The following is a 15,243-nucleotide window of genomic DNA, read 5'->3' on the forward strand; positions in this document are numbered from 1 at the left end:
TGTGGCTTCCGAAGTACACATTCCTTTATTTCGGTCAGTGCCCCGAGTTAGGAAAGGAACGCTTTATTATCCAAAAGCGCGACAGACAACACTCAAAACGGCTCCCCCGCTCCCCTGCCGCCCAGCACGCCACTGAAGCGATGGTTTCTTTAAAACATCAAAAAAAAAAAAAAACACCAAAACACCCCAACAACCCGGAAGCTGGACGTCTGAAGTCCACGCGGCCGGGGGTTTTCATCCCGGCTCGTGCAGGGGACGACCCCGGGGTCTCTGGCTCGGGTCCCGGGCGGCGGCGGCGCGGCCGGGGCCCGGGGCCACTTCCCGCGTTCTGGGGCCTCCCAGGCGCGAGCGCGGCGAGCGGCGCGCGGCTCGGCTCGCAGGACGCCCTCTAGCCCCGCCGGCGGCGCGCCGCGACCCCCCCCGCCCCACTCCCCGCCCACCGGCGGCTGCGCGCACTGCACCCTCGCCTGCCGCCGCCGCCGCCGCCGCCGCCGCCGCCGCCGCACGCCGCCCGGCTCCTGCACGCCGCCGCCGCGCCGAGCGCCCGGGCCCGCGACGCCGCCGGCAGAGTGCCGGACCCAGCGACGAGCAGCCGCAGTCGGGCGGCCCTGCGGCGGCGGCGGGCGCGGGCGGGCGCGGGCGGCCTGGCCGGGGCCGGTTAAAGGGACGAGTTGCAAACAGTTCAGGAAGTGACAAGTCGATTTCCTCCTCCCCGGGAGCAGCTCCGTACAAAGCGCTCGGCGCCGGCAGGAGAGCGTGCGCGCGGCGGCCGCGCGGCGGGCAGCCCGGACGACTCGGCGAGCGCCGGCGGCGACTGCGCGGGGGTCCGCGGCCGGAGCGTCCCGCCGCGCACAGTAAGCGATCCCGGGCCGGGCGGCGGCGGCGGCAGCAGCGGCGGCGGCCGGGGGGCCGGTCCCGAGCGGAGGTCCCTAGCGAGTGCGCCCCGGCCGCCGGCGGTAGGGAGCCCGGCTCGCGGGGTGCACTGGCCTTAGCCTTTTTTTTTTTTTTTAAATATTTGTGTGGCTGATTTCCTTTTGGTCCGCCTGCCTGGTTTCGTGTCGGCCGGGCGGTTTCTTGGGGCGCTGAGTGCCGCCGCTGGTGCATGCGTGAGACTTGTCAGAGCGCAGCCAGGGGAGCGAGCCAGCCCGGCCCCTGCGGAAAAGTCTGCGCTTCCCCGGGGCGGGCGCGGGCACTGCTGCACCCTGGGGTGTCCCCCCGCCTCCACGTCTCAACTTGAGCCCCGGCCCGCGGCACTAGCGAAGGCCCCGGGGACCCGGGCGTCCCCGCGCACCCCGAAGTTCCCGCATCGTTTTGCAGACAACTCTTTTGTTCGCGGAAGTTTGCGTCCGCCACCCCCGGGATGCGGGAGCGCAGCGGAGGGCTCCGCGGCGGCGGGACCGGCCGGGGAGGTCACGCTGGGGGTGGGAGATTGTCTTGTCCGCGGCGGGGGGAAGCTCCCGCGGAGGCCGAGGCCGCGGCCGCGAGGACTTGCGGAATGGGGTAGGGGTGGAGGGCCGTGCCCGCGTGGCTTTTGCACATGGCGAGAAGGGCCGTCCGGCACAGGGCACCCTGGCCGAGTCCGATCTTTGCCAGTCCTTGATTTGCAAGCCCGTGGGAGTCGGCTTCCCCGCTCAGGCTTTCTCTTGGTGGGGCGGGCACGAAGAAAGGGAGGGCGCCCAGAGTCCGGGGAGGGCCCTGGGTTTGCATTGCCCCAAGTGCCTTCTTGGCCACCCGCCCCCCCGCTCCCTACCCCCGCCCGCAGACTTGAGGAACAATGCTCGTGGCTCGGTACCAGGTGGCGGAGCCCTGGCGAGTGCCGAGAGCCGGGTCCCTCGCTCCCGGACGCCCCCTGAAGCCAGGCTCCTTGCATCCGAACGCCGGGGTTCATTCACACGTACTGTACTTCGTACGACGGTGAACAAAGAACAGCTCTTTGCAGCATTTGATGAATGGGATTCTGCCTCCTATAGGCCACACTCCGAGTCTTCCATACGTTACAGCCTCCGGACTCGGGGGGGTGTTGGGCGAGTGGCCCCCCGCGCTGGGCTGCGCCCCGGGCTCGGGGACCTGGGCCGGGCGTTTGTGCCGCCGCCTCCGCCAGCTCGCCTTGCCGAAGCGGGTGCAGATGGAGCCAGGCTGACGGTTGTTCAACAGGAACAAATGTTTGTTGAATTGTTGAATGGTGGAGACAAGGGACTGTTTTCTATTGACTGCTGCAGGAGTTGGAATGGCATTGTTTATTGGCCTGGGAAGCCAGGCAAGCGTCTTGTGCAGCTTACAACATATTAGCAGACTTCCAAATGACATACTAGCATATGTGTTCCCAGCAGTTCCCACCGGCTGGAGGGGGATCCTTCCTTGATCCAGAATCCTGGTCTCTGGGTTATTACAGCAAGACGCTACCAGGTTTGAGGACTTGGAAAGGAATGGAGTTAGTAGACTGGGTGAAACTCACTGTTTCTGCAGTTGGCCAGGTTTTGGTTTCATTTTAATTTATTCACTTAACAGTAACTTGTCTCAGTTACAGTTTTGATACTGAATTGCCGATCTGTACTTTTTTTTTTTCCTTCTCCCCTCCCACTTTCCTCAGCTAGGGACAGCTAGATAAACCAAAACCAGCTTCTTGTCCCAGTTGATAGGCCCATGTTAGTGGGAGAAGCTTTGGGTCTTAAGTTCAGGCTTGGTAACCCTTGACCCAGTGTCTGTGCTTGGCAAGGGCCCGGATGCTGCCAGCCATGGTCCAGACCGAGGAGCCAGCTCCAGGGTGTTGCTGCAGTCCAGAAAATGAAAGAGAGGCACAGGGCAGGTCTGTGCATTCTCCCAAATGCCCCCCCCCCGCCCACCCCGCAGTTCCAATAATTCTACCCAAGGACTTCTTTTCCCCTGAGAAGTGATTATTGCAATGCAATCATTTTAGCATTGAAAGCAAGTTTTAAATAAAAGCTCGCAGCATAGCTGCTGCAGAAGTGGGCTTGAATGTCCTCAGGCTAGCGGGACAAGTAGAGCATTCCATTGTTTTGATTGATGATGATGTTTTTAGTCAGTTTCTCCCTCCTGTTTTCAGCTCTGGGGAAGTTGCATGTAGCAGTAGCGTTTTTGGAAGTTCGTAAAATTCTTGGAGGAAACAGACCTTTAAGATACCGTATTGTAATCATGGCTGCTGCACTTAATTGACGTTTTATGGGAGAAAGCCCTGTGGTTACCTCTTAGACTTTTTCCCACCACGCCTTTTAGCCTTTATTCGCCTGTTGATTCCTTCACTATTGCCCAGCCCCTCCATCTCCCCTGTTCTCTGGGAGGCTAGTGGGCTGGGTGTCCTTTAAATGGGTCCAGGGAGCAGGCGCCTGACCCGTGATGGAAGCTCAGGAAAGGCCAGCCAGCTTTCCTCCCCCTGCGGGAGGCTGGAGAGAAGAGCCTTACGTAAACTCTGGGAGCTGACAGCAGAGGACGCTCCGGAGCAAGCTGGTGTACCTTTGCATTGATCTTTGAGAAAGCACACCCTTCTTTACCCACTGCTGGATGCAGCGGGCACTCAAAGACTGAGCCTCGGACCCACTGTTGGATTGTTGCGTTGATGTTTTACCCAGGCAGTGTGACTTTTTTTTGGATTGCATACTGTGTGGAAAACTTTGTTCTTGCCCTTAAAAAAAAAAAAAAAAGACTGAAATAAGCAAATACTCAGATCAGCACAATTCCCATCATTACCACCACTCCACACACCTCTCTGATGTGTAATAAAAGAAACCTGCTGGCGTAATTTGTTATGTAATACGCTGATAATACAAGTTTCGGTTTTCGATGGAAACCAGATGTGGAGGGGCTCTCTTTAATTGATCCAGCAAGGGGGACACTTTTAATAGATTCACTAGACCTTGTAAACCCCAGAGGTGCTTTTTTTTTTTGGACTTGAGAAGAGAATCCCAAACCCAGGACTTTTTCGAGGTTTTTGCCTCTCAGTTTCTCATCTTGCTGCAGCTGTCCTTTTTGTCAGACTCTTCCTCTCTTGAAAGAACCAGTTTGTTGCCAACATGAAGCACATGGCCGAATCTGGCAGGGCTCAGCTTGGCTTAACTCTGCTGGGCTCCACTCTCCTCCTCGCCTGGTCCAGCTGCCGGCCAGCCCTCCACCCTCCACAGCACAGCCTGGCCGAGGGACTTGGGTGCTGTGAGGAATGCTGACTGGTTTCCCCCAGCTCTTTTCTGCAGTGTCTGATCATCCAGGGAGAGTTGCTGTTTAAACTTGCCCAACGAACAAACTTTCCAAAATCATTGACTCTCCTTCTCTGATTAATTTCTGTGTTTGTTTCCTGCCTAACTTTATGAGGGTTCTTTCTACACGACTGAGTCACCTTTATTATGGCCCAAGGTCGGGGACTGCACTGTAATAGCTGACCCCATTAACAGCAGTTTCATTGCGTGCCGGGGATGTGAACTTTGGAAACAAACCCAGAGGCTTAGATACGCTGATGTGCCCGGAGACTCGCTTAGAAAATTTTTGTTTTAGCTCAGTTTACATTAACATGATTAATGACCCCAGCCACTGAAAAGTCTATATTCAAAAGCAATTTTACCGTTCCCGAGGGTTCTTCTTACGGCGAAGTAATTTTCTTGGCCAAACAACTTTGTTGTAAGGTAACTTCTTTGATGTTTAATCCAAACCTCCTGTGCACACGGGTTTGGATCAAGGTTTGGGCTTCGAAAATTGCGGGTTGTGGTTTTGGTGGTGCTGGTCTTAACCCTCCCGAACTCTGGTCGGGAGGCACCCGGGTTCTTGTCTCGGGAAAGTTCTCTGAGATCCGGAGCATCAGCAGAGAGGGGAGGAAACCTTCCAGAGGAAACTTGGCTTCAGGGTGTCCTGGAGGAGGGATCCAGGAGGCTGGAGCGGAGGACAAGCGTCTTTTTTTTTCTTTTGCTTTTCCCCTTTGCAGCGATTGAAGATACTTGGGCGTTTTCAAAAAAAAAAGAGACGTCTTTGCTGCAGCTGCCTCCTGCTCCTCCTGCTGCTTTTTCCTCATCTTCTTCTTCTTCCTTTTTTTTTTTTTTGTTAAGTGTGGGTTGATTGAGAGGGGAAATGCTGATGGGTGGGTCTGAAAGCAGCCTTAGGAACCCAAGAAAATAAAAACACATTTGAAGGACTCTGGAAGATTTTGCATTTCAAAGGGTCTACCTTGTAGAATTTCACGTCACGTCAGGGAGAAGTGTGACAGGCACCCCGCTTCTTTATGGTTCTCCTCTCCTGCTGCGGGGTTGGGGGGGTTGCCGCACGGGACGCTGCTTTATGCAGGGGGGAGGGGGCAGCCTGGCCAGACTGTGCAGGAATATCTCACAGCCCCCCCCCCCCCATAGGCAGCTGTAGTCCCTGGAGGGACTTTTTCCACCCAGCTCCCCGCTCAGGAGGTGAAAGCAAATCATGTTGGTAAAAAGCCCATTTGACCCCAGAACGCAGGAGCAGGCCAACTCCTGACTGTTCTGACTCTCCCACGAAACAAAGAAACAGATTCTCCTCCTGCGGTGATATAATGGGGTTCCCAAGATGCAGGTCCGTACAAAAGTTGGGTGCAGCGGGATTTAGCTGAAATGGGTGTGGGCTATCCCAGGAATAATAACAGTGCCCACTGGTTGTGGAGGCTCACCCTTGCCCAGGGGCTTTACATCCTCTGTCTCTCAACGCTCAAAGCAGTCCTGCAGTTACAACTGAAGAAACTGAGGCTGAGGGAGGCGCCAGGCCACACAGCTGGAAGACTGAGCATCTGGGGGCTCTGTTCCATCCCCTCTGGCTCCACAAGCCTGCCTGCTCTCCATACACCGTGCTGTCTATCGGTCGATGTGTTCACAAGACGCAGAGACACCGAGTTCTGTTTTATCTCAAAGCATAAATTTTGTTTAGTCTTGTTAACACCACAGGGAAACTTAGAAATTTTAACTGCCTCATCCCCTTGCCCCTATGTTTTCCAGTCATTTTTTTTTTCTTCCCTCTTTAAAGGAGTGATTGAATTCTATTGCTGTATCTGCTGTAGGACCAAAGGCAGTGCCTCAGTTGGGAAGACTGAAATGTTTCGCTTTGTCTTTACAAAAGACAGATTCACAGGAAAATATGATTATTTCCAGTGACCTTCTGGGGGAAATGGGAAATAAATCTGGCAGCCCATTAGAAGCATCACCATGTATGCAGATCCCATTTTCCCCTCAAAGAGATTGTTAAAAGGATTTCCAGCATTTATCTTTTTTCTTTGTAGCTGAGTGAGATGTTTCAGAGTAAATCATTTTGTGGTACTTGCCACCCCAGGTTTGCACAATATCACGTTCTGTTTGCATGCCCAAAGTAATCAAATAACTGAACACAATTGTCCATCCTCCAGTGTGTGGGCACTTGGTATGGCCCGGCCAGGGCTGGGCAGAGGCCCTGCGTTCTGTCTCAGACAGATGGCTCTTTGCAGGTTGATCCTGGTTTGTGTGTGGGGGTGGAGGCGGGGCGGGCAGGCAGGGTGAGGACACCCATCTCCAGCAAGGGCTGCCTGGCTGGGTCTTCTGGCCTTTCTGCTCCTCAAGGGTTTGTGGCAGAGGCCTGGGACCCCCATTAACTGAGTTTTTAGCGTCCACAGAGGTGGTCCTCAACCTTGGCTGCATGTTAGAATCACCTGGGGAGGTTTAAAAAAAAAAAAAGTTTGGATGCCCAGACAGCATCTCGGACCAGTTACATCAGGATCTTGGAGAGAAGGGGTAGGACTCAGTGTTGGTATTTTTAAAGCTTCTGAGTTGATTCCGTTGTGCATCTAAGACTGAGGCATGAGGACTAGAATAGACCCCACGTATACCTCCCTCTCCTTCGTAGGGGATTAGGGGCCTTCCTGTTCAGGAGTGGAATAAACCTATTGGAATTTTCCACTGCTGCCGCCATGTCTCAGCGAAGGAGAATCCGAGAGGTACCCACCCCTGGGCCCAGTGCCTGCTGCAGGCATCATCCAGGTAGTTCCTGTTTCGGCCCGGCCAGGTGTTCGATGCCCTGCCCCTCACAGGATTTGGTACAGCCCCTCTGAGCCACCTCCTTTCTGGAGTGAAGAGGGCAGGTTTTATTCACTCTGTTGTCACGTAGGCCCCGCGTTCCTTCTAGAGGTTGGGCACGTGGTGTCTGTGTGGGGCTCGGGCAGGAGGAAGCAGTTTTGTCCATCGGTGATTCTCAGAGAGCTGTTGGTGCTTTTCATCTTGGTTTGCAGTGAGTGTCATAGTGACAGCCACCTAAGGGTACCTGACTGCCGGGAACCTGTCCTTTTACATACTTGGGATCACGTTTTTCGTAGAGTTCCATTTCGGGTGACCAGGGGCTGGGAGAGCAGGAACTGCCGTGGCCCGCTGATGGAATCTTACAGAAGGTGAATCCCACTGCCAGAGATGGGGTGACTTTTTGCCTGGTCACGTGGGCTGGTGCACAGAGAGACCAGAACCTGTTTCCCCAACGCCCCCCACCCCGCCCCCTGGGTCCCCTACTCAAGTGCTGCCTCCTCTCCCGTGAGACTTCGGGACACTGTCTTGCTCACAGGACAGTGTGCTGTGTAGCCCAGACCCGCAGGCAGCGTGGTCCTCGTCCAGCGCTCTTCAGCCTGGTGAAACATGCCCTCCGACACCCTCGGTCGACTCTGACCATCCATCCCAGTTTTCACTTCCTCCCCGACATGGGGGCAGCAGGCCTCCTTTCAGTCGTTGAGAGTGCAGGGTCACTAAGTCCGCTGCTGCCCACCAGGGAAACTGAGACCCGAGGGGAAGTGCTGAAACCGTGGGCTTGATCAAAAGGCCTTTGGTCGCCTTGGCAAAGGTTTGTCCATCTGCTCTTCTGGGCACTGGTGGTGGCGCATAAATAAGGGCTCTTTCTCCTCCACTAGGAGTTGGGTTCGGGCCTAATGAGGTGGTCGGGCAGCGGGGAGGGGTTTGTTCTTCCTGCCTTCATTTAGCAGACACTGATTGGACACCTGCCGGGCATCCCTCGCAGGGCTGGCCACTTTACTTCATTCGTTCACTGAGTCCTCAGCACAGCCTGTGGCTGAGGGACTCGCTCCGTCGCTTGCTGAAAATGCCGCTACTTAGAGAAATGACTTGGCCTCCGGTTCGAGGGACAGTGACCTCCCAGCTCTTCGTGGTGGCCTCCATCCTGTGTTCTGCCCTCCCCCCAGCTGCCACCAGGCTCTCTCTTGGCCCAGTGGCCGCCCCTGGGACAGCAGAGGTGCACTTCCTGCCATAAGCAGGGGGCATTGTCCAGAGGGGTGGTCCCTGGCGACTAGAGACTGGGCACGGAGTTGCCACCTCTAGGAGGGGCCCTGGTGGCCATGCGCCAGGGGAGCAGGGCCTGTCCAGGCCTCTCTGTGTCCCTGCAGTTGGACCAGTTCTCCTGGGGGGAGGTGGTGGCTCACTCCGAGAGGCCACCCTCCTTCCCACCGCCCTCTGGCTCAAGTGCCCTGACGGCCTGGCCGGGAGAGGTCTGCGCTGCACCTGGAATTCCCCTTGCTCTGGCCTTCACGTTGGCCCGGGGCCTGGGAGTGCAGGGAGGTCCCGGGTGTCGCCTGCGAGCCGCTTCTCTGCCGGTTTGGAGGTGGAAGGACACAGGCCTCGACGGCCAGCCACCTCTGCACTCAGGATGGGGACGTGGGGAGGGGCGTCTGTGGTTCTGAGACTCCAGGCGGGGTATGGGACGCAGGGGCCCCTCTGTGTGGCATGGTCCTGAGGGCCCCGCTCCCCCGAAGGCCCGGAGGCAGTCAGATTATGGGATTCCCCAGGGGAGGGTGGCGGGCCCGCGACGGCTCGCTTGCTGGACCCGATTTGCTGTGTGACCCCTGTGGTCTCGGGTCTCTCCTCTTGCCCGGCCTGCCTCCCAGTGCTTTCAGGGTTGGGTTGGGGTCCTGTCCAGGAAGCCCCCTGGTGAAGGGTGTGGTGCTCCCCATGGGCCGTGAGCTGGACTGGCTGGGCAGAAGTTCTGCCAGCCAGAGAACTACAGAGGAACTTGGGCAGGGAGGAGGGGAAACCCAAGGGCAGTTTTCAGCTCTGGCATCAGTCCCTGGGGTTTGGATCCCAGGTGTGCCCTCTGCTGACCGGTTGCTCTTAGGCAGGACTTGCCTCTGCGGCCTGGGTGCCCTCGTCTGGAGTGTGGCCTTGACCGGGCCAATGGCCTCCAGCCCCTGGGTTGGGGGGAAACCGAGGGAAACCACGGTTAGGGACACTTAGAGGGCAGTGGAGGTCGGTGTGCAGCCTGTGGCAGGCACGTGCTCTTGGGGGAACAAATGAGGGGAAGGACTGGGGCGACTGTCTGTGTGGCCATTGGGTGACTGGACGAGGCGCAGAGCACTGGGGACTTAACGTGGAGCTGGACCTGGCTGGCCAGGTGAGACTAGGTCAGGTAGAGAGCCTTTTCTTCACCCATAGTCTCCCTTGGCAGAAGTCTCGTGATTTAGGGGGAAGAAGGGTTGAAAGCCCATGTTACGATTTAGTTTGCAGTGTGTCTCTCAGTTAAGATGGGTGAAATCTTTTAAGCTTTTTTCCTTGGGAAACAAAATCTCTTGTTTACCAAAGGTGATTGAATTTGGTCCTGAGCATAGAACGTTGAATGCCTCTCATGGTGTGGCCCCAGCATCTTGGCTCCGCCCTCACTACCGTCTGGGAAGGAATTCTGTGGCCACCTCCTGGCTGCACCCCTCTCAGGACTGAGGGTGGCAGGTCCTTCACTGTCTTTAAGGTTCTCTGCAGACTCTCCACAGCTGATGTCTGTATTTTGCCCCTCCCTTCACCTTGGTGAGCTGCCTTTCATAACTGCCCGCATCCTCTTGGGTCACGTTATGTGGTTGGAGCTGGGACGTTTGCTGGGGCACCTTTCACCGACTCCTGGGGTGTGAGTCCACTGCCTCCAGAACCCCTCTGCCCCCTGGACATAGCGGCAGTTTCTCCAGCAGCAAGAGCTCATCTAAGCTCATTGGCGCTTTTGAAACGAGTACTTGACTGGGATGATGGAAGGAAGGGCTGTCCCCTCCCCAGGGAGTGTGTAGGCCAGTGGTCCCTGGCGGTCTCCACTCCCCACATCATCTTCTTTTTAATTTTATCTTTCTGCTGTTTGGCCACACTGCGCAGCCTGTGGGATCTTCGTTTCCTGCCCAGGGATTGAATCTGTGCTACCTGCAGTGGAAGCATGGCGTCTTAACCCCTGGACTGCCTGCCAGGGAGGTCCTCCTGCTGTCTTCTGAGTGTCCCCTTGTCAGCCCCAGCCTGGCCCTCCTGTGGGGCGAGCAGGGTGGACAGTCTTGGCCCGAGAGGTCGCTGCTCTGCTTCGGACAGCTTTGGGGAGACCCCTTCCTGCCGGGCCGTGCAGACTGTTCACTGAGTCTGGGCGGGTGCCTGACTCCGGGGTGTAGCCGCCCCTGCCGTCAGTCTGGCTTGGGTGGCTGGGGCTGGCTTTAGAGAGCTCTCCCCGTAGAGGACCCACTGAGGTGGCCAGCCTGGGGTGGCCTTGACACAGACCCTCTTCCTGGACATCACGAAGCTCGGTGACCGAGGGGCAGTGTGAGGGGGGTGAGCAGGACATCCTGGCTGCCTCCGCCCTTGCTGGACGCGACAGAGCCCGTCATCCCTGCCCTGTGTGCCTCTTCAGATGTATCGCCCCTCTGGTGACCGCAGGACACTCTGCGTGCTGGTTCCCCTCCCCCCCTGCCCTGGCGCAGTCCCGTTTAGTCAGTGCCTAGGAAGCGCCTACGGTATGTGTCAGCATCTCTGAAGAATTGCTAGATGAGTGAACCTAATCCCTGCCTTTGAGGAACTTGTGGACTTGAGCCGCAGACAGTCGGACTGCACTTGGGTTCACGCACTTCCCACCGTGTGCCTGGGGCAGTCAGTGTAGTGGACGTGTGGGGCCACGGGGCACTGGTGAACCCTCAGTCCCGTGGGAGTCACAGGGAGGTCATTTAAACAGAGCCCAAGGGAGCAGGGCTGAGCAGGAGGCTTGAGGAAGGAGCAGGAGTTTGGACGGACTCAGACTAGGGGGAAAGAAGGCATTCTAGAACAGGGAGCAGGGAGCGCGGAGGCGTGGTGGCCGGAGACCACCCCGCGTGGTGGTGGAGGACGACCTCGGCTTGGCTCGAGGGTGGGAAGCGCACTGCTGGGCCCGCAGCTCAGCTGTGAGTCAGGACGGCGCCAGGCGGAGGAGTCTGGACTTTATCCCGGTGGGCTGGGAGCTGGGGGCACTTGCTGATGCTCGCACTCTGGGAGGCTTGGCGCTTGGGGAGTGGCACTCCGGAGTGGGGTTGGAGCAGACACCTGGGGGACCACAGAGTGACCCAGGAGCGAGGGCAGGGGTGAAGGCCAAAAGAGGTGGTGGTTGGTTAGTCGGTCACTCGCTGGAAGCTGGCGAGGAGGCAGCTGGGAGGAGGAGATGGGAGGTAAGGCCTGCTCCTTACCAGGGGCCCCATCCTTTTGACCTCTGAGTGACCTCCTAGGAGAGCCCAAGACTAGCCCCCTACACAGGGAATTGTCACCAAGCGGCACCTACTTGGCCGGAGGCATGTGGTTTGTGTTGATTTTAGTTGCAGCTCTTGCTTTCAATGGGGGCACTTGGGATTCCCAAGACCTTCCAGAGTTCTTGCCCGCACCTGCACTGGAACTAAAGGAATCAAAATGAACAAAGCCTTCTGGCATTGCATGAGCTGGAAAAGTCTGATTCAGTGTAAACCTGCTTTTTTTTTTTTTTTCCTTTTCGCCTTCAAGGAAAAGAAAGTAACCACGTTGGTGTGATGGCTAAAAGGAGTCTGGGTGCCCTTTGGGTTCTGCCATAGCGTGTTCTCGCTGGTGATCTCAAAGGGTGGGGAGTCGCTGACACAAACACGTGAGAATGTTCTGCATGGGTCACCTGGCGCCTGGCGGTCCTGTGGACTCCACACCCTCAGATGCCAGCCAGGATTCCAGGACCCTGGTGGCTGTGTGGCACGTGACTCAGGCTCAGAGGACGATAATAAAGGAAAATAGTGAACCTCCGAGGCTGGGCCTTTAACAGCCCATCTTGACTTTCAGGGTGTGTTTTCCAAGCCCTGTGGGGGGTTTTGTGCATCAGCATTTAGTGCCGAGGAGAGAAGTTAAGCTGGCTGCTCCTGTTTATCTGATTTCCAGGGAAGTTAGCAAACCCCCTCACCTGTTAGAAAGAAAAGTAAGAGCGCCGTCAGGCCTGGAGGAGGCTGAAAGGGACCCAAAAGGTGAGCTGCAGAGCAGAGGGGAAAGAGCCATGCCCGTCAGGCACCTGGGCTGCTGGCTGAGGCGTGTAGGGGATGGCCTGTCTGCAGGTGATTGGGTTCTAACTTGCTTAAAAGGAAAGTGTCCGATTTTTAAACCTTTTGTAAGATTCAGGCATGTCCTTGAGGGCTGCAGAAAAGACCCCAGGACATCTCTGCTCTAGGCTGTGGCCCAGAGCTCTCGGCTCAGCCTCAGAAGAGCAGGGCCAGCCTGGCACAGGCTCTGGGTCGGCCCAAGGGCCCCTGGCCCGCTGGTGCCCTCCGTGGCTTTGAAGTTGTGTGCGGATGCCCGGCCAGCCCTTTGCCTGCACCTGCTAGAGAAAGAGCAGGCTGGCCGCTTCTGCCCAGGGTCTGGGTGGATCTGTAGGGAGACCAGGTGAGGTCACGAGAGGCGGTGGGTGTAGACTGTATGGTCTGCAGAGCTCAAGATGTTCACTGTCCAGCCTTTTATAGAAAGATAACGAGCTGACCCACTCCCTGTAAGGATGGGTCTGTACAGGTGGTAGCCGCTAGCCACGGGCAGCCGCTTAAAAGTTTTTTCCAGCTTTATTGAGGGATAATTGACACAATTATGATTGTTTACATTTAAAACAGAGTGGAACTAAGAATTCAGTTCTTCACCTGCGCTAGCCACTCATCACGTGCTCAGTAGCTATGTGTGGTTCCTCACTGTCATGTTGGAAGGCACAGATATAAAACTTAGCCCAGCAGCACAGAACATTCTGGGGGCAGAAGTGCGCTAGACCTAGTCTCTCGTGTGTGAGTTAAATTGTATCTGACTCTTGCAACCCCGTGGACTGTAGCTCGCCAGGCTCGTCTGTCCATGGGGTTCTCCAGGCAAGAATACTGGAGTGGGTTGCCATTTCCTTCTCCAGGGGATCTTCCCGACCTAGGGATCGAACCTGAGTCTCCTGTGTCTCCTGTATTGGGAGGTGGATTCTTTACCTCTGAGCCACCCGGGAAGCCCAGCCCGTCTCCCACTGTGTGAGGGAACCGGAAGTATAGAGGAGGCATTCCAGGGAAAGAAAGGACACAGACTTCCCTGGCCCTAAAACACAGGGTGCAAAGTGAGTTCGTTGACTTGGAGGTGATGGAGGTGATGGAGAAATGTGTGATGCGATAGAGGGGGCCTTGGCCTGGAATGGAGAAGCTGCCCCTAGACCTTCCTTCTGTGTGACTATCGGCAAGCCCCTTGCTGCGCAGGCCACGGTTCCCAGCTCTAAGTGACCAGTTGCTACGCGAGGACCCCCTCAGCCCTGCCGCTCCAGCCTATGACCCCAGCTCCTCTACGCCCAGCTCCTGGCTCACCTGGGCCGGTGGCCACATCAGCTCTGCTGTGCCCAGCACTTCCCCCTGCTCATGTGTGTGTGTGTGTGCACACACGCAGGTGTACACACACACACTGGGCTATGTGGAAGTCCACAGAAATCCTCCCTTATCTGTGTTCAGATGATACTCTGCTCCAGAGCATATGGACTTGATGGGTCGTACCACTGTTCCTCCTGGGCTGGGCTGGGCACACTTTTGTTTTGATGGAATGGCCATGTTTTCCATGGGCAACAGATAAGGAACTACTTTTTTCATTCAGAATGGTGGCTTCTGTGTAGCATGAGGAAGGAAGAGAAGTTCCAGGCCCCGCCACTAGCCAGCATCACGTGGCTTTCTCCTTAAAATGCTATCGGCTGCAGTGCTGGGGCAGGCTGTTGACTAGCTGGGAGCTGCGCTGGACTGCAGCTCTTGACTTGCTTGGTTCCCACATTCGCTGACTCCCAGTCCCTTTGGAAGCTAGTTAGGAGTAGAGTCCTTCCGAGGTGGGACAGCAAATGTGGAGAACGTGGATGTGAATTCTGTGCGTGGGTCCCAACTGTAAATGCATCGCTGCTGGAACCATCTCCCCGCATTGTCGGACGCTGGTGGACTCTGAAGGTGGAGAAACACCGTGGGGTTGTTTACCGCTGAGCTGTCCCGGTCTGGGGTTCACTGCCTTCACGAGATGCTGCATTTTGTCAGGAGTCCAGTCCACTTCTGCCCTTGGGAACGGCTGGGCCTGTCCACGTTGGGTTCCCGTGAGTCCAGTCTGCTCCCATCACCCAGCTTAGTGCCCACTCCCTTTGGGTCAGGATGAAAACATCTCCAAAATGCAAGCCTAAGATATCAGGAGGAGCTTCCCAGACTTGGGGCAAGAGTGCAAAAGGGAGAAAACCAGATAAGCCTGGTGAATTTAGCCATAGAAGAGTTGCATGAAAGAAGTGCTTGGTAAGGAGGAAGTTGGGGTTTAAGAGGACACGTGCCAAGAGCCCTGGAAGCCCAGACTTGATTGCGTGCCTTCCTCTGACACCCTGCTTGCCTGTAGCCAGCCACTCAGGATGGTCTCCGGTGCAGATTGGGCCGTGCCCAGGATTGCTTACCGCTGGTCTCACCACCCAGAAAGGGGCAGTATATGAGCCCCCAAAGAACCCTGGTACAGCATGTTCACAGTGGAGGTGGTTCATGACTTAGGGAGCTGGTGTTGGGTGAGTGCCTGCTCTGTGCCGGCGCTACGCCTGTATTTTGTCTGATGGTCACCCAGGCAATTGGCTGTTGGCTAATGAGCCCCACTCCATAGGAGGGAACTGAGCTCCGCGCTTATCCCTGAGCGCAGGCCCATCCTCACAGGCTGGACCCCAGTCCATCTGTTCCAAAGCCCATCTCTCCTCTGCACCCGGTGTCATCCCCCATCATGGACCGTGCCACGATTTGCAAGAGGAGTCTCTTCCTTCTCTGGACAGCACCCCCCTCCACCCCCCACCACCACGGTCTTATCATGGCCTGCGGGCAGAGAAGTAGGTTGCTCTGTGGGTTGACATTTAAGAAAGCCTACTCGATGGAGCTGTCCCTCTGAATGTGTGGTTGTGGTGCAAGAAGGCTTCATTTGTCCCAGGCTGTTTTGAAATAAGAGGCAGGAAACCCCCGTCTCATTTCTATATCTTGCATACATGTCATCAGAACAGAAT

The 15,243-nt window shown here is 56.6% G+C and overlaps 1 protein-coding gene across 2 annotated transcripts in view; it reads left to right on the forward strand.

Annotated features, from left to right (window-relative positions):
• The first annotated feature begins 752 nt into the window (after positions 1-752).
• The window catches only part of FAM53B (family with sequence similarity 53 member B), a 111,651-nt gene continuing 97,160 nt past the window's right edge, over positions 753-15,243 (forward strand). For both annotated transcript variants that reach the window (XM_081533825.1, XM_081533814.1), the window contains exon 1: positions 753-854. The gene's annotated coding sequence lies outside the window, so the exon portion shown is untranslated. The remainder of the gene's footprint in view (positions 855-15,243) is intronic.

Source organism: Giraffa tippelskirchi, chromosome 2 (assembly GCF_054371585.1).
Source record: "Giraffa tippelskirchi isolate mGirTip1 chromosome 2, T2T-mGirTip1v1.2.pri, whole genome shotgun sequence".
In the NCBI taxonomy this organism is placed as follows: Eukaryota; Metazoa; Chordata; class Mammalia; order Artiodactyla; family Giraffidae; genus Giraffa; species Giraffa tippelskirchi.